Source organism: Triturus cristatus, chromosome 3_1 (genome assembly GCF_964204655.1).
Source record: "Triturus cristatus chromosome 3_1, aTriCri1.1, whole genome shotgun sequence".
Lineage (NCBI taxonomy): Eukaryota > Metazoa > Chordata > Amphibia > Caudata > Salamandridae > Triturus > Triturus cristatus.
Genome location: NC_140583.1, coordinates 901,020,764 through 901,044,993, shown reverse-complemented (window position 1 = coordinate 901,044,993; position 24,230 = coordinate 901,020,764).

The window sequence follows — 24,230 nt, the reverse complement described above, 5'->3', positions numbered from 1 at the left end:
TCCGGCTTTGGTGTGGTCTATTATGACGATGTTGTCAGCATATTGTATGATGTGTAGTTTTGAGTATCCAAGTTGTGAAAGTATCACGCAACTGCTCTCCAAAAATGTGCCCAGATCAGCTGTGAATAGGTTGAAAAGGAGAGGGGCAAGGACGCACTCCCGCTTCAGGCCATCATCAGTTGTGATTTTAGAGGTTGCAGTGCTTGGGCCTGTTCTCATGTGAACCCGGGTGGTTGAGTACAGAGAGATGATGGCCCAGAGCAATTGCAGGGGTAATCCCCATATGTGTAGTTTCCCCCAAAGTGTGTTAAGGTCTACCATGTTGAATGCAGAGCTGTCGTCAATGAAACAGCCGAAGAGTGGAGGCTGGATTTTTGGGCTTCTTGATGACTCAAAATGGAAAGTGCAGTGATATTACCAATTGTTGAGTCGGCGGCACGAAACCCAGTTTGAAAGAAAGGCAAAATGTGATTTTCCACAACCCATTCCTCTAGCTGTTTGAGAAGAGAGTGTGCATAGACTTTGGCCTCAAGGTACAGGAGGGCTATGAGTCAATAGTTGGATGGAATTGTCAGATCTCCTTTTTTGAAGAGCGGGCATTGGATGGAGCCCCTCCATGAATCTGGGGTCTGCGCCGCAATGTTAGCTTCGTTGAAAAGGGGGGGTTAACTCCTTTGTACAGTCCTCCACAGCGCATTTAAATATGCCAGCTGGAAAGGCCATTGGAGCCTGGAGCTCCGTCATTTTTTATGGCTTCTATGTATTTACAGACCTGAGCCTGCATGGCCAGAACTTGAATTTTTCAAGGAGTGTGGTCTACATTCCCCTGGCCCAGGGTTTTACTTAATCCTAATGGCAGACTGTTGTATAGTGCTTTATGTGTTGCACCCAGGATCCTTCTGGAACTGCGTTGTACCGGATACAGGTAGGAGATCTAAGTTTATTGCTGTAATTCCAGAAATGGGCCATGCTCTTCTCTTGCAGCAGTTGGTGTATTTCTAGCAATTCTTTTTGTTCAGAATTTTTCTTTGCCTTTCAAGTAAATTTTTTGTATGTTTTGCCCAAATTAACAATGTTCTTTGCGGAGTTTGCTATGGGATTTAGCGTGTGAGTGCGTGTTGCCCTTTGTAATGCTCTTTGTGCAGTAATGATAGCCCTGCTATGCGGCTGTCAAGGCTGCTCCTTCATGAGGGTCTTAGAGTGTTGTTGGGAGTAGTCAGATCTCATCAGATGGTCCCTTAGCTTATTTATTAGGCCATCCCATCTGTGGTGTGAGTCTCCCAGGGAGTTGATGTTGATGAATTATTCAACAGCACATGCCTGATAAAAGCCGAGGGCATTCCATAGGACCTTGTGATTACACAACAGCAAACCGTTTACATCAGTTTGCACCACTTTGCTGCTTATGTGATTGAAGAGAGAACACTGTATTTGCCTGAGTTCAAAACATGGAACAAATTGAGTTTATGCTATAGCTGATGAGGTATGGCGTGGGCAATTGCAATTTTCTGTATGTTTCAAACTTGAAATGTGTGTTTATTTCTCAGTCACCATCAGTGTGCTTCGGTTTTGGTCCATAAGTAGTAAAATTAGGAATAAAAATGTTCTTTTCATTTTATGATTATCTTCAGCCATGGATTAGGACTTCTTTTTCAAAATCTCTATGGTGGTCTTAAAATTGCAAGCAATGCATGTGATTCACGTGGTTTCATAATCTGTTTTGCAAATTTTTACACTACTGCAAACATCTAGCTATGGTAAGGACCCGAGAAAAATCTGTTCACTCCATTCCACCTTACAGAGTGACATAGATGGTGTAAATGATGATCCTTGTTTTTTGTTCTGTAAGTTGTCAGAATGATGCCCAGAGTGCCGCCTGGATTCTTTTGACACTACTCTGTTACCAGGCCCCAGCCCAATTAAAAAGGCAGCCCACCCATGGTGTGTGCTAGTGGAGCTGAATTTGTCAGAAAAATGCACCTCTTGTGTATAGGCCATGGCATCTTGAACGGATGCTTAGAGCATTAACACCAGACACGGAGCTATCGCCTCAAACTACTCAGTTATGTTGTGCAGATGGAATAAAGCTGATTATCTCATCCTACGTAAATCTTCTTGGCTTGTTCCAGTTCCTGTTGGAATTATGGACAATGAGTCACCAAAATGCCTGCGCTAGTAGTGGTGACATTACAACCACTTTGAGATTAATTGCATCACAAATAGTGACATCATATGACCTTTGAACCTTAATTTTCCCAGGAGGTCATGTCACATGACCTTAACCCTGATTTCATCACAATAAGTAACACAACTGAAGTTCCATAATACGTGTATGATTAATATAACAACACAACATGCACACAGGTCTATTTTAGATGCCACCAAAATAAGGCTGCTAACATGATCTTTAAATGTTCTGACGAGTAATACTAGCCCTGAATTTTAGCAAGCATGAGTATCTAGTGAGCCAGTTCTCTTGTTAGACGGTTTAGCTGGTCCAAATGGTGTCAAGTGGTGCATTTCCAAACAGAACCTTCACATAAAATTGTTAAACATCCATAGGTTTTGAATTGACACTCCTTAAAAATTCACATCCTTTCATAGTGTGCCAATCCAATGAAGCCTGACTCTTCCTAGGAGTTGACCTGTTTTGCCCCATATGTCAAAAAAGACCTCTGTTGTGCCAGGACCAGCATTTGTCACGAATGTCATCCATTTAACATGGGTGACCCTTATGTAAAAAATTACCTTTGTTTGTCAGGGCCAGAATTGTGTCATGTTTACCCTCTCTTATATGCCACAGTTCTTCGCCTTCATAACAATAATGACCTCAAATGTGTGTGCCAACCTTTTGTCATGGTTGCCCCATGTCAAGAATTTCCTCAAGTATGCAACTTCAACATTATTGCACAGGTGCCCTACATTTCTCGAATTACCTCTTCCATGCAACACAACCACCAGTATTTTACCATTGTGCCCATATTGCCTATTGTCTTCCAGTATTTTGTCAGAGGTGTCTGCCATGCTAAGGATTGCTAGCTCCACTATTTTGCCATGGGTACCTGCACAAGAAAATAATTACCTTTACTATGCAAGGGCAAATGACAGACTCCCAAGCATAATAGTACATTTTCACTCATGCTCACTTACATTCACTTACACTCATTCTCACTCGCTTACTCTCAATTATAATTTTCATTATCGTGCAGTCACTCATTCATTGTCACTCACTCTCTTGCACTCACTCTTACTCTCACTCCCTAATTCTCACTCGCTCTCACATATTGTCACTCTGAATCACATATTCTCACTCATTCACACTCACTCTCACTCAAATTCACTCTTACTCTGACTAAATCATACTTTCTCACACGCGCTAACACTTACTCTTACCAACTCCTTATCTCACTCACTCACTGTCACTCATTCTGGATTACACTGATTGCCAAAATCTCTAATACTCTCTCAAACATATTCATTCTCACTCTCTCACTTCTACTTGTTCCTACTCTCACTCACTCTGATTCACTCATACTAAATTACTCCCATCAGTTTCACACATTATCTCTCAGTACCTGTCACTGACTCTCACTAACTTTCACTTACAGACACATGCTAACACAAATACACCCATTCACAGATACACATGCTCCCTCTCACAAAAACACACTCTCACCTGTAGGCAAATACAAAACTAACAAATAAAACTATTGTTTTACTTAGCTCAGCTGCTAGAGAAGGTACCATTCCGGTTAATTGTACTTCATTTTTTGTTAAATAATAGCGAATAATATAATATTATTCACTATTATTGTAATAAAGAAATTGGCAGAAAATAGAAGAGTGGGGCCCCAACCAATGCCAATAAGGACGAGCGGCCCTTGTGTTCCTGCCCACTCATTTCGCGACCTCTTAGATCAGAGGTAGCAAAGGCAGTACCAGGGACCACCAGGGGCAAGCCAGGAAATGCAGCTGCGATCCCTGGGGATCCCCTAAATGATGTCCATGTGTGAAATAAATTAGCTCAGGCACAAATTCTAAGTATTGACATATATCTAGTTACATTAGTGTTATCTTAAAGAGGAATTACTGAAAGTCAAAATAATAAACTTGCATAGAAGTGTGTTCTAAGTGATGACAGTATGACTGTAACAAGAAAAGCATTTTAGTGGTAATGTGAACGTGACTGTTTGCATTAATAGTAAACCTTATGTGCCCTAGTGATAAATAGTAAAATAGCTAAATCATTGGTTTATTCAGGAATATCACCTGAGCGTAAAATCGTAGCGTTTATTGAAGGCCTTCGTATTCAGCCTGTTGTACTTTTATCTGTATTTTCATGACTATATTATAGGTGCTGACGGCAATTTTGTGGATGACAACAAATCCTCAGCACCTGTGTGCTTATTCCATTCTGTGGTATCATTCAGGGCAACTTTACTCTGTAGATCCTATGAAGATCCATTTGGTCTCTTTTTTGGGAAGTATATTTTCTAGACAATAGGTAATTGAGGTAGCATGTTTCAGGATTGTGCATTTGAAGTCCTTTGGCAGTTGCTTTTCTTCAGTGAAATAAGGAACTCATTTTGTAGTAAGGTTTTGATTCCTGATAGTAAAGATGAGCTCCTGTATTTAAACTTTGATCTTCCAGCTGGTTAACCCAATGTAATGCAATTTAATTACATTGTGCTGTCTTTCTTGCTATTAACTTTAATAGTAGCCAGTTTGAACAAATATGTATAAGAGAAAACATAAGAACCACAATACACAGCAAGCATGGGTGTTGCAGTACCTCCTTTGTTATCACAGGTGTATCATTGCCACCTTATACATAGAGCTCCCAGTGTTCTACTTTTACAGAATTTTACAGCTGAATACAATTAAATAGAGACAGAAAACATTATTTTTAAGAGCATAAAAAATACAGACATTTGGTCTTCTTTTAAGTGATTCTCTGTGCTGTCTTTCATGAATTCCAGGCCACCAACTGAGCAGATAGCATGTGGAGTTGAAAAATATGATGACAATTTTAAAACAATGTCACATGTCAACATATATTTCTAGTATATTGCCAATTTGGTTGCTTAATTTGCTAACACGCAACAGGCATCAAAGTATGAGTCCTCATTTATCAGTTAAATAAATGTGGAAATATACAATTTTTCATCTTTATTTATGAACAAAATACAGAATAAATATGGATAAATACAGATTAGATAGCTAAAACTAAATCTGGATAAACGTAGACACAAATGTTAAAAACATAAAACATAAATCTGGGAGCCTTACTTATAAATAGGCTCCACTAATCATTGTCCTTCCTCTTTCTTGCTTCTGACAGTCAGTTAAGTCTCTTTATTCTTTTATTCATAGTATTTCATATATTTTATTGTCTATTGCAGTATATGGCTTAGTAACTTAAATGTTAAGTGAGTTCTATTCATTTATGCTTACTCTCGATACTTTACTTAATTGAAGTTTTAATGTATTCTACTTGTGCTCAACAAAGCCTGGTAATGTTTCTATATTTGTCTTGATTTATTGTCATGGTGGCCAACACTAACATGGGCTGTTGTGCCCATCATTTTATTTGGTTTAGTATTTATTTTCTGCTTATCAAGTGATTCACTTCTTTTATGCATATGCCCGCTGAGCCTTCTGTTTTCTCTCCCTAATTATTAACAGAAACATGCCACCTAATAACAGCTGTCGGCTACTCAGGAGCCGCTGTGGAGATGTGCATTCACTCAACTGTTACAGCACACCTTCTAATTCTATTAGGCAGCCTCTCTGGAGGCCGAGCTCGGTGCACTGGGACCCACTGGTATTTTAATCAAGAGTGCATCACTCTACAAGGGTCTGCCATTGTTTGACCATTCTATGGCTCCATTAAAGCAAATGATAGGCTTGTTATAGTTGCTATCAAGTTTGTTCAGATACTGCATGGACATTGTGGCTGGTGCACTAGTTTACTACCCTTATCTAAATTATGATGGCTGAGCAGAGGATGGAGAAGGATATGGATGCAAAAGAATAAGTATTTAAAGAGAATTTACAACACTTTGTAAGTTCTGCTATCAAATCAGCTGTAAATACATCCATGCAGGCAATTGTCCAGGACTTTGGCACTAGTGTAAAGGAAATCATTTTGGCCCAGACCCTTTCTGCAGGTGGCAGAGCACATTTATTATGCACTTAAGTTACGAAAAGCCCTGATTCTTATATTATAAATCTTTAGCAGGTGACACTGTTTTCAGTATTTTTTGTGGATTTCAGTGGTGTTTATTCAGTGTTTTCTAAAGCTTTTCAAATCAGGGCTTATCAGTGTTTATTCAGCTGCCTAACCCCCAAAATAGAAAATAATTTAGTTTTTTTCAGTGTTGACAAAACTTGTTGTATTTTTTCAGTCATCAATATAAATCACATATTTAATTTAAAGGTGAATCAATGCAGAATGTGTAGTATCTTCCCATGGCAGTGTGTCCAATGAACTTATGTTATGCTGATTTAAGCATTGAATGTCTTTGTACTGCACTATCAGTCATACCTCATTGGCCTCTCTCACATCTTATTACCTCTCATAGCCTCTCTATTTGGACATTGTCTTGATTATAGGGATATTACTGGATTAAAAAAGTAAGACTGCTATTTCCAAATGGTTTAATAAAGACATTACTGGGCATAATTGGGGGGGTCAGTCACCTTCTGGCTACTGAATATTATGACATTGTAGGGATCATCATCCCTGCCAACAGGATAATACCTTCTGAAACATTTACAAATTTGATTTACCCCAGATTAATTTGTAGCCCTACATTCAAAAGCACCTGAAACTTGAGGCTTTAAGCATGTTCTCCACTGGTGTTCTGCACTCTTTGCCTGACTACAATAAGGTGGGACTACTATTTGTGAGGACATGCATGAGTTTTACTCATTCTTTTTTGTGGGTAGATTTGATAGTACTTATTGATTAAGATTCGTATGAGCCAGCCTTTTCATCATTCAGTGAAAGAATAAAAAATTGCCAAAAGGTCAAATATGATTTTAATATTCCTAGATTCACTGCAGTGTATAACAAAATTAGATCAGACATGAAACATGTTTCTAAAACCTGCACCTTTAATTCAAGCACACAAATTAGAGGAAACAAAGGGAAGTTAAACAGTATTTTAGTGACATCCCTAAACAATTAAACTCAAGCAGAACAACCTGAGACCAGTTTTTCTTCCTGCTACCTTATAACAAAGTTACATTATGTTGCCCCCTTTAGAAATAAATAACAATTACACATTTTCTTTCACTTTACTTTCTTTGAATGGCATTTTAGTTTGTGGTTGTGTAGGTGTTCATCAGTGCTTATATGTTTACACTGATGAGGGCTGTTTCCCTTTTGGTGGGGTTTTATCAGTTCTTATAGGTTTAAACCTCAAATAGGATAGCTTGTTTATGGCATGTTAATCTTCCTTTGAAAATGTTTATGGAATGGCCAGACAATTTTGATTTGACTCTGAAAGCTTTGCCAGCAAAATTAACAATGTTATTATGCTAAATTTAATTTAAAAGAGATTCTGATGTTCAAGCTGTGGATCTATCGACCCTGTGGTTTGCTCCACCTGGGGTTTATTTTTCCATTTCAAAGATACCAAAAACCTTGATATCAGAAGTGGAGTATCTTTTTTTCCAGATAACCCAATACTTTCTGCAATACAATGTTTAAAGGAATACAAATCCATGGCGGCTTCTCTCAGGCCCTTTTATGCTCAACTTCTCATTTCCATCATCAACCTCATTCCCTAGTAGCTTATCCAAACCAAGCCCAGTGTGTTAAGTGGCTTAAGTGTCAACCGGGATGGTCTTTTAGATTTTTGCACTTCATTCATTTAGAAGGGCCATTGGGCCATGGCTTCAAAGGCTTTTTGGCCTGAGACCAAACTTGAAGGTATACTGAGAGTAGCTGACTGGTCATTGGCTTCCATTAAATCATTTTATTGAAACCAATCTCACATGCACCTTTTGGAGTTGTGGATTCACTTTAAAATGGCATAATATGAGCCTCCAGTCTTGACATAACATGTAGATTTTCTGAATATTCATGTAGGAAAGTTCTACTTTTAGTAAAGACACAGACTGGCACATGCATCAACAAAGACTTTTGCGATTCCTTAATTGCGATTTTTAAGGAATCGCAATTAAGGAATTGCAAAAGCCTATGCATGTAGGAATCGCTATAAAAATAGCGATTCCTACAAATTCCTTAATTGCGACTCGCAAATTGCGAGTCGCAATTAAGGAATGCTGTCCCATTCATTCCTATGGGCCTCCAGGCCCATAGGAATGAATTGGAGATTGCATGAGCAATTTGCAAGTACCAGCAGGTACTCGCAAATTGCTCATGCAATTTCAAGGGTGCAAGGGTGTCAATATGACACCCTATTGCACCCCTGAAATTGATCTGTGCACATATGTTGCACACGCACATGCTCTAAGGGCATGTGTGTGCACAACATGAAATTTTGAAAAATGCACAAAAGTGCATTTTTCAAAGTTTTTGCAAATTACCATGAAGTTCAACTTCATGGTAATTTGCTCCCCCTATTAGCAAAATCGCTATTTTTTTAACTTTCATGCATTGCATTTAAGGAATCTCAATTTGGGATTCCTTAAATGCAATCGCAATTTAAGGAATCACAATTTAGAGATTCCTTGAATTGCGATTTTTGCATTTGGGATGATGCATCCCAAATGCAAAAATACCGTTCGCAAAGGGGCAGATTCTGAGAATCTGCCCGTTTGCGACCGGTTTTTACTTTGATGCATGTGCCTAAGAGTCATGTATTACAAAACTTCTATAGCTATTAAGATGTATTTTATCTACCCACCCCTTAGCAGTTACAATTGACTTTTTATGTTGGTTCAGTTCTACAATCAAGTGTTCCACAATCATCTTGGGGAAATGGAAAATGCGAATTTGTCATGATGCTCGCTCAGTGGGCGTGATGGCTAGCAAAACCGTATACCAAACATATGCGGGTGGTGCCTGCCAATGCAAGGTAGCTGCTCAGTGTTTGTTGAAGCACAGGACAGTCCTCTAAGGGCTTCAGAGTAGGCCTGGGCTAAATTTCCGTTCCGCTCGCGGAAATTGCGATAATTTTACATTTTTGCGTTCCGCGGAGAGCGCGAAAATGTCAAAATTTCCGCATTCTGCAGCTTAGCGATAATTTGTTTCTTGCTCGCGCTGTAAAATAATACATTCTCGCGTGCGCGCGATCGCCTTACCTGAATCCCCGCGTTCGCCGACAAGTTTTCCCGATCCGGTCGCGTTCTCGACGAGATGTTGGATTGTTGGTAGCCATTTGCGCTGTCTCGCGACCCGCAGTAATGTCATTGGTCGCGCGATCACGTCTTTCTTCTCGCGATCATGCACCGCGAGAAGAGTGAAAACAAGATGGCCGCGCCCGCGAGCAACCGCATGGGTAAGTTGGCGAGCCGCGACCATGCAGAAAATATGGCGAACGGGCGGGAAAAAAACTTCCGCATCTTCGCGATATTTCCGCGTGTTTGCGGAGATTTTTAACATTTTCGCGATAATTTGCGAAAGTCACTTTCGCAAATTCCGCCCACCCCTACTTCAGAGGATGCACAGATTTTGGACGAGTTGGGTGTTTGCAGTTGTCGAGGTGCCAGCAGCCAGTCAGGTTTTGGTGGCAGTTCGGTGTTGGCCCTCTGTTCTCACTGTGACAGCTCTTCTTTGTCCTTCTTCTATTTCCCAGGTAGACAAATGTGTCTCTTTGGTGTTGAGGGATCCCCAAATACTGAATTTAAGGTTATTTAGGGAAGTGTATGGTAGTAGCCAATGCGCTACCTTCTCCTGGGGTGTCTACATCCCCTAGACAACCATTTCCTGCGAGGAGTGGGCATAATCCTGACCCAGAGTTCCTAGTTTCACTAAAACCAAGTTGGTGAAGCCCTTCTCCAACTGTCCACTTCAGGTGGCCCATGTAGCCTGTAAGTGTGACATGTCTTCTGACTATCTAATTTCCCGCCTGCTCTGGTGCCAAATGGGCCACACGGCAGGGGGCGGAATTCCTCAGGCCTGGGGGAAGCCGGGGTTGCATTTCAAAGATGGTAGAGGCTTTGAGGCCTCTGGCCTTGAGATGCTAATCTGCTAGCCATCTTTCTGGAAGAGGTGTGAAACCCTTCCACCGGAGCAGACATTGCTTCTGACCTCTGAGAGTGTGGACTCTCTCTTGCAGGGGGTCAGAAACTTGTTTGTGGTGGCAGGCGGGAATATTTCAGTAAGGCAGCACACTATGAAACTAGTGGGGTTTCAAGGGGGTTCGTCTACTAAGGTGCCCTCTGAGTGCATGTGTTCTTTAATCCGGTACTGGCATCAGTACGGGTTTATTAAGACAAGATGTTTGATATCTAGTGTCAGTATTTTCAGGGAAGCCATTAGGTAGTTGGGTAATTCGTAATGATCAGTGTGCAGTGAATACCTTAAGATGGCTTACAAATCATAGCAATGTCTAGCAATGGAACTAGGCATTACAGGGACACATCTGCTCATTTAGATATGACCTCACATGTAATATGATGCACCCTGCCTTAGGGGTCTAAGACCTGCTGTAGGGGTGACTTAGATATAGTACATGCAGTGCATAGGGGCATGGCACACTGTGAGGGTGCATGTTGTGTTTTCAGAACGGCTTCCACCATTCCAAAACATTCTGCAATGGTAGTCTGCATGCAGTTTGTGTTTGGGTTCCTTAGGGTGGCATAATGCATGCTGCATCCCTTGGGTACCCGTTTTAGTGCCCATGCCCAGGGTATCAGGGGTACAATTTACTAGAGACTTACAGGGGTGCTAAAGACCTTGTCAGTTGGGTTACAATTGAACATTTGTCTTGTTTTTAGGGAATGAGCACTGGCACTGGGGCTTGATTAGCAGGGACCCAGTTCACTACCAATGAACAACATCAATACCAGTGAGCAAAAAGTGGGGTAGACCAAGTCAAAAAGGAGCACTTTCCTACAAATGACGTCAGCTACAATGAGGATATTGACAAAAAACAAAGAGTACCAGTTCTACCTTTTAAAGAAAGTGAACACTTATCTGCCAAAATGTGAATTCAAGACTGCTGTTCAAGCCCTGATACACTTGCATCTGAATGGTAGCAAACTCCTGGTCCAAATTCCTCCCTAGCCTCCCTTTACGTGGGCAATACTTTCTGTAGCACACCTTGTCATGGGACTGAAGGAATATGACAATATTACTTCCAATCTGATGAATAATATTGTCTCTTGTTTTAGGATGTATTAACATAAGACCAATTGCACCATTTAAAAAATCACAATTCACAACCATGCCTATCAGGAAACTCTTTTCGATCGCAGCACAGCCACAGCCAATACACTATCAGACTGGAGACAAATAATTGCAAAACAGAAAAAAAAAAAGCAGGCCTTCTCCTCCTAGGCACCTAGGGCCAGATGTACAACCATTGAATTTTGCGACTCTCAAATTGCGACAAATTGCGAATCACAATTAGCGAGGCCGCAAAATTCAATTTACAACAGTGTCTCAGACACTGTTTGCGATTCCCAATGAGGTTGCAAATTGCATGCCTCATGAATATTAATGAGGCTTTCGCAATTTGCGACCCCATTGAGAGTGGCTACCACTCCCAGGGATGGCGGCCAGCATACCACCATGTCTGGGACTGCTTTGTCAATAAAGTAGTCTTTCTTTTTAAATGCAGCCCGTTTTCCCTAAAGGAAAAGGGGATGCATTTAAAAAAGAATAATTAAACTTGTCAGTTTAATTTTTTAAGGGCAGGCAGTGATCTTGGGAACACTGCATGCTCTTAAAAAATATTTGCGCACCCATTCACAAAGGGGAAGGGGACCCCCTGGGGACCCGTTCCTGTTTGCGAATGGTTTACCACCTACTTAAAGTAGGTGGTAAACTGCAAGTTTTATGTGACCGCAAATGTGGTTGAAAAACACTCAGAAATGGCATTTGCACTTGCTCATAGGAAGGGACGCCCTTGGCACGCCCCCTCCTAATAGCGAGTCGCTAACTCTATTTTGCGAGTCGCCAATACATTAGTGACTCGCAATATAGGGTTAGTACATTGCCCATCTGTTTTTTGTGGTCGCAAAAGGGCCAAATAGCCCTTTGCAACCACAAGAAATGGTCATACATCTGGCCCCTAGGATCCTAAAGACTATTCCCTTATCCATCATGGCCACTCCAACCGTTCTCCAGTGCAGGAAATATCTAAAGACGCATGTCTTTAAAGAACACTACATCATAGCATGAGTCGAATGCACCTTTGCTTCAGAATCCAGGTCACCCTCTAATCACTTGTTGACTGTATCTTTGAACTAACCGTCTAGAGCTGCCTTTCCGCTAGGTTTGCACTATGCAACCACCATATAAATACAAAAACTCGATTGCTGTTCAAGTACACTCTTTGCAATACTAGCAATATAACTAAAACTTCTATACCCTCCTTGTAACTTATTTGTGAATATGTCCAGGACTTCACAAACACTACTAATAATGTGCATTGTTTTAAAAGCACAAACATATCATTGTGTAACATATATGCATGAATAAATTCAAGTGCAGGAGAAAAAACTGCATTCATTTTATATATTACCACCATGCATCTTTAGGCAATATGCTTTTTTTCAGCCTCACCATGCTTTAATATATTCATTAGATATTAGAGAAAATAGTAACATATAGAGAAACCAAGCTGTGGTCATAATGTTTTATACATATGGGGCTAGTCTATAACCTCCTGCATCATGATGCGAAGCGCTCTTGGTCACACCTGGTAGATTCCCCTTTGCCCCCAGCCAGTGAAGGTATGCCAGCTTACCAACTGAAGTGGGAAACATGGACAGATCTCCCAAGAATGTCTGCCTTAACGTACCTGGAATAGATCTACATTAAGAATAGATAAACTGGGCAAAGACAACAGGTATATTTTTCTAGGTTTCCCTCTACCAGACTCCTAATCCTGTACAAACACAATGTATCTGGAATAATGCTATGGAATAATGCTATTAGAGACTTTTTGTAAGCAAAGCTAATACTGAAAACATGCATAATATTGTCAGAAAAGATTATAGTTAATGTGGTATGAAATATGTAAGAATGATAAAGAAAGATAAGACAGTGTTCTCAGGATGCCCTTTTCCTACTGAGTCTTTGCTACTAAGTGTTAGTAGAATAATGGTGTCCTTTTTGCTGACTTGGACTACAACAATCGCAGAACTATTGCCACGGGCGTATTGCCCTCATCTCAGGCAGTCCAGTGTATGTCTCCTATAAGGAGACAAACACTGGACTGGGCAGTGGGCACTGTATGTCAGATGGCATCGGACAGAGTGTTCTTTGAGCTGTCACTCCCTGGATTGAATTTGCGTTAGACATAATTTGAAGTCTAGTTGTAGTCTTTCTATAGGAGGACGGTCGGTGTTCTCATACTATCGACAGACTGCAATAGGAATCTCATAGGAATGTGTACACTATGCCAGACTAATAACGTTATAAGATATTATATATATGAGCATGCAAATAAAACCTGCATCATCATACTATAAAACATAATCAATATATTACTGTATGCACAAAACACTGAAAGCATTTGGCAGCTAAATGTCACAGGTGAAAGGTGAATGGGCAGCAATGCACAATAATACCCTTGCACGCAACACCACCGTACGTCAGTGGCTTAAAAATGTAACATTTACCTCGCATTAAAAGATGTTCTGTATGTTAAATACATAATTCTTATTTTAACCCAGATATTTGGACTTTTTTTTCAAATCACTGTGAGGGAGGCGATTACATGTATCCCTTGTGACGCAAATTGTTAACTTCATGTTACAGTACAATTAGGTAAACCATTACTTATTTCAACTTTTTTATGCATTCAATTCGTTAGTTGTGTCTAGTAAAGTTGTTTTTAGTTCCGGTGTAGTTATTTTATTTTAGATTGTGTTAAATGTGGCTTTCTATCACTTTGACCCACAGTGCATTAGCGATATAGGATACATCCTGAGAACATATTTGTCAGATCTGCTAATCCTTGCAGTGTGATAACACTTTCTGGACTAGACTAAGGAGATGATAAAAATAGATGATCCAATCTATTAACTCGCCCTCCATACGTGTACCATGTAACAACGTGCTACACTCAAGGGACAGAGAACTGGCATTTATATGAAGCTGCAGTCTTACTGATTCCTCCTTCTTCTTGTTCTATGACTCATTCTCCAATAAAAAAAACTATTATTAAGAGCATATATTTAATAGCACCAAGATGACACTTTCTGTATGCATTACAATAAATAACACAAAAATGCTTCACAAGCGAATATATGTGAACAGATTGATACATGATATATTGATCCTTGCTAAATGCTCCATTGAAATAAAAATGTCATATTCAAGATATTGGTTTGAGCTATACTAATGTATATAGTTTTTAATCAAGACATTCCTATCAAGAGCACATAGATTCCCACGAGTGCATGAATGTCTCATACTTCTAAGTGTACCGTTGTGCAGAATTTGGCAATGATAAAAAAAAATCAAAAACAACATATTCTTCATGGGAGGAGTTGTACAAAGGTATTTTAAAACACAAACAAATAGCATGATGGCCCTAAAGTGTTATATATATAATACTTCGATTAGAATACCTTGCTAGTCTGTGACATAATGTGGCCTGGGCACACCATGTGAAAAGATGCATGTTTAAAGTACTGCACATGACGACAAGGCCCAAATCGGCCATATGCTGCTGTATGATCCTATAAATTTAATGAAAAATGTAATCACACTCTCATTGGCCCAATTCAACACTCCTCCAAAATTTTGAGTGAGATGAAGTTTGCCATTTTAGTTGTTAAAATTGAAGATGTATTGGAAACGATTATTGTGATGTCAAGGAGTGAGAATAAGTGGTTTATACTGAAAGCTTTTACAGGTGAGTGTCATTGTCGACCCAAATACAGAATGGAGGAAAGAGTATTTTTTGCGATTATGACTGACTACCATAGTTCAGGTACATTCACACTCTGGGCTTGGATATGAACTTATTCACGTCTTTAAACCAGTAATGCTAGCATATTGAGGGGCTTATATACGAGCCCTCTGCGTCGCCGGAGCATCCCTTTTCCTGATGCTCTGGAGGTGCATGTCACTAAATCATATCAATAAGGCCACGCTAAGCCACTATGTGTGGCTATGAGTGTCCTCAAAGTAATGGACTAAGGCAGGGCAGCGCAAAGCACTGCATTGCTTACTCTGTGCTCGGGGGCATTCCGTGGGCGTTGCAATGGGTTTTCCATGCAATAATCCATGTACTTTGATGCTGCCCCAGATTTACAAGATCATGTAAACCTGGAGAAGGGCCAAATCCTTATACTTCCTGAGGTGAGACGTAAAGAGGAGAAACGTATTTATTTATTCCTGTTATTTCCTCTTTCTATGTGTGCTGCATTCTGAGCACACACAGGAAGAGGAAAATGGTACCCCTTCCTGCATAAAAACAATCCTGACAACAAAGGCACCCTTGCACAATGGTGCAAGGGTTCCTATATATGCACTAGGCTGCCTGAACGGCGCGAGCACAGGGGGAAAGGACAGGAATGCAACTATTGCATAAATATGGTGCTTTCCTGCCCTTTCACTTTGCACTATTTGTACTAAATATGGGCCCCAGCGTTGAGCCCAACTTTATATTTTTTTCTTAACAAATAGGTGGTTGGCTTTAGATACTTAAATACAGGTAGAGGGCAACATGTTGAAGATTGTTAAGATACAATGAGTTTAGAAATTGCCTGAAGTGCAATTGTTATATTACTGCAAATGTAGGCCCTCATTTACGGGGATTTGGTGCAGTGCAGCACAACAAGTCACCTTGCTGCGCTGGCCTATGCCAAATTGAAAGGGCCGAAATACACCGTATTTATGCACTAGGGTGCATTCCTGTCTTTTCCCCATGTGCTGGTGCCATTTACTCAGCCTAGTGCCAACGTTGAAAGGATTCAATGATCAGTCCTAAAAGGCGGTTTCGTCTTAAGAGGAAAAAACAAGGAGAAATAAAGGCATTTTTCCTCATTACGCCTCACCTTGGGAGGTGTAAGGGTTTGGGGCTTCCCCAGGTTTACATGATCTTGCAAATCTGGGGCAGTGTCAACATCCATGGGTGTTGCATGGGAACACCCACCGCAGCCCCTATGGTACACCTCCCGAGCACAGAGTAAGGCAATGCAGCGCTTAGTGCAGCCTTGCCTTACTCCAAATCTGTAAGGCAATCCAAAGCCATGCATAGTGGTTTTGCATCGCCTCATAGATATGAATTTGCAATCTGCGCTGCCGCAGCGTTACAAAAGGTAATGCTCTGGCAGGGCAGGGGGCTCGCAAATAACCTCCCTAGTATCAAATTGGGAATAAAATGCAGAAAGAGTATTTTGTATTATCGCATTTTTTATATATTTTACATAGCTCGAAGATGACCCAAATAGAATATCAGAGCGATTTACATAGCACCAGTTGCATTACATGAGGTCACTTTCTTTTTTTTTCGTCAGGCACAGGGAGATTAAGTGATTTGCCCAGAATCACAGAATGTTCAGCGTCATTGCCGAGACTCGAACCCAGTTTCCCAGATTCGAGGTTGACCGTCCTAACCCTTAGGCCAACTCCTCTCCCGCATATTTTAACCCCTTTGCTGCGGCGGGAATTCCGCTGCAGCGCTGGGGGGTGCGGGGGGGCAGCGTGGTGGCGCTGTGCTCATGACGGAGCCACTCCGTCATGAGCCACGGTTGAGCTGTGCTCATGACGGAGCGGTTCCGTCATGACTCCACCCAGTTGCGTTGTCCCCCCGCACAGGCGGGGAAACAGCGCCGCGTGGGCGGAGCGGCTGCCAACGGTCGTGGCATGACGGAACCGCTCCGTCATGAGCACACGGCAACCGTGGCTCATGACGGAGCGGTTCCGTCATGAGCGGGGAAGGGGTTAAGGTCATATCACCTTATGACTGTCAAACTTACAAACATGATATTAGTGTGGAAATCTGCTCTACACACGTTTAACAATATTTGGAACCTCTTGTAGCTTTTCTAATTTAGGGCCTGATTGGCCTGGATTCCACGTGGATGTGCTAAGGCGCAAATGTGGATACGATATGGCATTGCCAAAGTTCCAGCTACACTACAGAGCGTGCTATAGAAAGCACACAGACGGGGGATGAAAACAGTTTGTCTCTAGAGCAGACAGTCATTGTCATTGCACAAATGAAATCGGTCTGAAAATTTAGAGAATTAATATAGCAATGAAGGAAGGACCGCTCATTAGGGTGCGCTAATGTTGCTCTTGAGGTATATGATGGATTAACCAGAGGCCCAAAGCTCTGTTTTCAGAGCCAGTTACATCTGCTTCAACCATTTGTATGGTAATGTGATAAGATGGGTTGCAGAATGGGGAGCTGGACAATACAACAGTGTTAGAGTGGTTGCCAAGGAACAGACGGCTACATCTGGAGTTATACCTGTCAAAGAGCCTTGTATTGTTCAATTGCATTTTGGGGTACATTACTATTTTTTTTTTTTTTAAATGTAGTGGAACACTGATGTTGAAAAGTATGTGAGCACAAGGAGTATGTTATATTGTACAACATATTGATCTTTATCTCGTCTTTTTTTCACCATAGTATGAAAAATGCTTCTTTCAAATCAAATCAAAAAGGGATTTATTTTGGCTGTGTCCTAATAAAGCAATCATCCACCTGTAATAAAATATATTAATTTTCAAAATACTATTACCAGAGTCAACATCATCAAAATAATGGTCTTTAAACCGATATGCCACAAATGAATTAATCTGCATACTTAAATTATAAGAATATACAAGGAAAACTAAAACTTGTTCTTAAAATGTGCTCAAGGCGTGATTTAGAAATTGAGGTAATGCTAAACATACCAATGGATTATCAGTGGTGGACTTGCGACATTTATACAGGTCAAAAATTGAAGGGGAAGGGACAGTTCTCTTGACCCAGTCCTTCATCACCAACAATAAGCATTCTAAAACACTCCTTTGATGATGTCACCTTGGGTTTGAGTGATACTGTGAATCATTCACAAGATGGCAACTTTATACAAAGCACTTCATGAACAGAAAGAACATATCTAGTCCCAACATACATAAATAAGGGACACAAAAAACAAAACAAGATTTGCAGTGCCCATCAAGACAGTACCAGAGTGCCTCAGGAGATCTTTGCCAAGAAAACTTCCTCCAACAGGCCAACCTATTAGGGGGTGTCAGAGGAAAGCCGTTACACTGCCTGGCCAATTTATGGTGGACAGTGCAATGTCTTTAGTGACAATAGTGACCTAACAAAGAAATCAAGCAATGTCCTGTCTGGTAAAAGGATAGCAGAAATATGGCTAATTAATAATTTCATTGAACAATAAGTCGCAGTACAGCCCAAATATTTGAGAACAAAATAACTCTCATGCCCCAGTATTAGTCTAGGCCTCTAGGGATTCAAAACATCAAATGTATTCATAATATCAAAAAATAATTATAATACATTCATATGGGAAGATTATATATAATGTATTCAAATGTCCAAACCATGGTAAACAGTATTTATAACAGTATATATATATGTACACCCTGGGGAACCCCAGGCTCCATCAACCCCCATGTAACCACAACCGGACTCACAATCACTGAGACAGACATACCAAACGGTCTCACAATAAATCATTCTTGCACATACTACATGAATCAATAAAATCAACAAACGTTTTTTGGGCAAACCAGGAACAGAAATAATAGACAATAATGAATCCTTATTTAATACATAGATGCCCTTAATTCGGTGATTTGCTGTTGATGGATCCTAGATTACCCCATTCATAGGGGCTAGAATTAATTTAAATGTCCTGATCCTTGAATTCCAAATTCAGAGTAGGCGCTGACGCGCATTTTGGTGTAGACCTCACAAGAGGGTAAAACCTTCATCAGGGCCCAAAATAGAGATAGCCCTTAAACCAGCGAGGGAGACTACCTGGAAAGGTCCCCAGGGGAACCATATGGAATAAAGGAAAAAGTTCAACATATAATGGGCTATACAGAGTATAAAAGAGCAACATACATGAATAGTATTGAAGACGTACTAAGACAAAGGAAGATTTTATAAGTGCCCAAAGGGCAAGAAAAGAAAATCATGGAAGGATAGTAAGTTAATCTAGTAAGAGGAGAAAATATAAGGAGAAGGAGAATACCAGAAAGTGAATAAAATCACCATACCAGAGTACCCACCGGGCAAACCAGTGAACCCCCACATTGTGAATAAAAGATAGAATTCCAAAAATAAACCATGTCGAGAGACTAAAACTGGGAAAATGTGTCTCCAGTAGTGCCCAAATCCTCAAATAAATAGGCAATCCATCTGTACAGTTCAAAAGGTCAGGCACTAACCAGGGCAACTCGGAGGAAGAGTGCACAACCTGAATCTTATAATATAATATATATGGGGTTCCTGGTCAGGGAGGTAATATGGAAAAGATGCCAATCAGTTACAACTCCATGTCAAAAAACAAGGATGAATACTGTCAGTTTGCGATGCAGCGCGCGCAAAGGAATTCGTTTTATTTATTTAAATGTGTACTTACCTCCGTTCATCCATATTCCGGTGTTTACATTTCCCCACCCTGCCCCTCCCCTGCCCGCCTCACCGCCCCACGGAACTCACTCCACGGACCGCTACTGAATACTGTACAATTGGTACAGAGGAAATGTAGTGAAATTATGCTGCTACATATGCCTTACCTCCAAAGGAGAGGTTCATCAAAAATGTAGAAATTTCAATCAATCATAGTGCAAATAAATGCAGTAGTCTTCATGTCCAGAAGGATTGCAAAGTTCATGGGATAACTCTATTTAAAACCTTGTGGAGAGACAGCACCCCCATAAATATAATGTATATGTACTACAGAAAGCTGAATCTAAAAAGGTATAGCAGGCAGGAGTAAGTTAAACCACTGGGGGCACAGGCATGGAGAGGTCATATATGGCATGCATCCCATCAGAAAAGGGGATAAGGCACCAACTAATCAGCGTCTTAATGGCATTAGTCAACATGCTCCAAAAGAAAAACAATTTTTTGGGCAATACTAGTAAGATTTAATGGAATGCCATAAAAGAAAGTAATAATTTATAAGGATACGAAAAATACTGTTTACTATGGTTTGGATATTTGAATACATTTTAATTCAACCCCTTGATAAATACTGGATTATGTGCGTTGTTTTGTTCTAAAAGTTTTGGGGTATAGTGCTTCCTATTGTCCATTGAAATTATTGATTAGCTATATTTCCTCTATCCTGTTACCAGGCAGGTCATTGTTTGCTTTCTTAGTGGTCTGTTCTCCCCGGCTTCTCTGCTGGTTTATTTGTTCTACGGGGGCCCTCTTTCTCTTGTAATAGTGACCTCACACCCTGAGAGAAAGCTCCAAGGGTGGTAGGGTCATTTTTGTTTTTTCACAAACTCCCAGTTTTTTTTACTTTGTTTTTAAAAACAAAAACTGTCAAAGCCAGGGCGGGCATCCACCAAACGTTTTGAACACTGAAAGAAACCACTGTGATGGCGGTTCCTTTCAATGTACAGAGACAACCGCTGTCTTTCTTAAACTTGTTTGAATGTAGACTTTTAGATATTTAAGGCTGTGTGTGCTGCTGATAAGTCGGCTGTGAGAATTTCTTCCCTCTACCCATGACATCACTACTATTTGGCAAATAAATCTTTTATCCAATTCGATTTCCTTACTTCTTGTAGGGCTTTGAAACGATTAATAGATGGGAATGATAGCTAAGTTTTCTGGCTTTTGGGGGGCACTGCTTTTCAGGAGCTTGGCGGCTTGAATTGCAGGTAAATTTCTTTTATCTTAAAATGCTATGTTTAATTGCATGTCAAATTATTTTAGGCTGGATAAGTTGTTATCGAGGAATTGTGGATTCGTTTTGGATTAGTATATCTCTTGCTGTGCCTCTGTGCTTTTTTGTTCTTCTTATATTTGATTGAGTCGATGTTTCTTCTCTTTGAATTCCTCAATCTTCTTTTGAATACATTCTAAAGTGTGCTAATAATCATTCTATTTACTTTTTTGCTCTTAAAGTACTTTTTATTCTTCATAAGCAAGGATTTAATATCCTTTTTGCAGGGTCCTTATTATTTGATAGGTAGTAACAAAGGTGTGTGACCAAATGTTTCCACTCTGGGATGTTCCTTGGTTGTTTTTCTTAGTGGTTTATGGAGTTGACTCATGGTTCCTTCCAGGTTGCTTCCTTCAGGGTGTTCTTGGAAAATCATTAAACCCTCCTTTAGAAACAACTCAAGATTTAGTATCAGCATGTCATTTATTCCATTAGGTTTAGTTCCATTCCATGTTTCCATGAGTTGAGCATGTTATTGTGGGCCTGTTTGGGTGATCAGATTTGCTTCAGTCTCCTTGGTAGTTGCTAAAGATGTTAAAAACGTGGGATTGCAAGATTACTTTGTCTATTTGTGCAACATTTGAAATATGTAATGTTAGAAATGGTGTCTCTAGTAGGGACCACCACTGTAGTCAGGGTAAGTTAGATACACACAGAGGTGCCGATCACGATCCGGTAAAAACCGGGTACGAACCGTCGGACGGAGCATAATCTCCGTCCGACGCGTACCCGGTCGTCAATTCATACAAACAAGGAATTACGATTCGCACGCGTACACCATCACCGTACGATTCGTAAAAAAGCCCGACCGAACAAAAAAACCCTACCAATGCCATCCGGGAAAGCGCCGACCTGACGTCGGGACGCTCGCAGCCAGCCATTCACGACCCAGGAATTACGATTCGCACCGACGTCATCCCGCACGGTGAATATTTTCCGGCACCCAAAAACTGCCGGGAAATCAGGACGACGCGAACAAGGACCACCAGTACGCGACGGACAGACAGGACGACGCGAACAAGGAGGACCAGTACGCGACGGACACACAGGACGACGCGACCAAGGAGGACCCGTACGCGACAGGACGACGCGATCAAGGAGGACCCGTACGCGACAGGACGACGCGATCAAGGAGTACCAGTACGCGACGGACAGACATGGACCCGAACCTACGAGTCATCCCTGCCCTCATAGCAGTCCACCTCCTCTACAGGTTACGACGCAGACGCCGCAGAAGGTCAGAATAACTAAGGGAGGGGGGAAAGTGGTGTGGGGTGGGGGTGGCAGGACCAGGGCAGGCCACAAAACAACCACATAAGTCACACACCACACATGGCCTGGACATACCTGACTCCCATGCCCTGGTCACCACGAGGGGGTGGGGGCGTGTCCTGATAAGCCAGCGACCGCCACAACGGAAGTCCGTCACCACGCGAACCGGCAACACAACCAGACAGGTACGTCCCGTACCCACGCCTGAAGAGCGTGGGTACAAGTCGTACCACGCCCACACACGTCACCCCAACAATGGCGGGACGGATCGCACCCACGTGGCAAAGGCCTGGATACGGGCCGCACAAGCATCACATAGCGTGGGGACGTATATGTACGGACCCCACCCCGTATGCAAGGAGCGTACCCCCCACCCCAACAGTGAAAGTACGACCCGTACCCCCACCCGCGTATGCATGGAGCGTACCCCCACCCCAACAGTGTAAGTACGACCCGTACCCTCACCCGCGTATGCAAGGAGCGTACCCCCCACCCCAACAGTGAAAGTACGACCCGTACCCCCACCCGCGTATGCATGGAGCGTACCCCCACCCCAACAGTGTAAGTACGACCCGTACCCTCACCCGCGTATGCAAGGAGCGTACCCCCCACCCCAACAGTGTAAGTACGACCCGTACCCCCACCCGCGTATGCATGGAGCGTACCCCCCACCCCAACAGTGTAAGTACGACCCGTACCCCCACCCGCGTATGCATGGAGCGTACCCCCCATGCCAACAGTGTAAGTACGACCCGTACCCCCACCCGCGTATGCATGGAGCGTACCCCCCATGCCAACAGTGTAAGTACGACTCGAACCCTCACCCGCGGACGTACGGACCGTACCCCCACCCCCACCAGTGTAAGTACGACTCCTACCCCCACCCGCGGACTCACGGACCGTACCCCCACCCCAACAGTGTAAGTACGACCCGTACCCTCACCCGCGTATGCAAGGAGCGTACCCCACACCCCAACAGTGTAAGTACGACCCGTACCCTCACCCGCGTATGCAAGGAGCGTACCCCCCACCCCAACAGTGTAAGTACGACCCGTACCCCCACCCGCGTATGCATGGAGCGTACCCCCCACCCCAACAGTGTAAGTACGACCCGTACCCCCACCCACGTATGCATGGAGCGTACCCCCCATGCCAACAGTGTAAGTACGACCCGTACCCCCACCCGCGTATGCATGGAGCGTACCCCCCATGCCAACAGTGTAAGTACGACTCGAACCCTCACCCGCGGACGTACGGACCGTACCCCCACCCCCACCTGTGTAAGTACGACTCCTACCCCCACCCGCGGACTCACGGACCGTACCCCCACCCCAACAGTGTAAGTACGACCCATACCCTCACCCGCGTATGCAAGGAGCGTACCCCCCACCCTAACAGTGTAAGTACGACCCGTACCCTCACCCGCGTATGCATGGAGCGTACCCCCACCACACCAGTGTAAGTAGACTCGTACCCTCACCTCGAATGCATTGAGCGTACCCCCACCGTGTATGTTCCAAGCGTACATATCCTGAAATCGGAGGAGTGTGTGCAGAGTCCACCCAGCAGTGCCCTGAGACAGGAGGGGTGGGTGTGGAGTCCTCCCAGCAGTGCCCTGAGACAGGAGGGGTGGGTGCCTATCACTAACAGCAGTGCCCTGAGACAGGAGGGGTGGGTGCCTATCACTCCCAGCAGTGCCCTGAGACAGGAGGGGTGGGTGCCTATCACTCCCAGCAGTGCCCTGAGACAGGAGGTGTGTGTGCAGAGTCCACCCAGCAGTGCCCTGAGACAGGAGGGGTGGGTGTGGAGTCCTCCCAGCAGTGCCCTGAGACAGGAGGGGTGGGTGCCTATCACTAACAGCAGTGCCCAGAGACAGGAGGGGTGTGTGCAGAGTCCTCCCAGCAGTGCCCTGAGCCAGGAGGGGT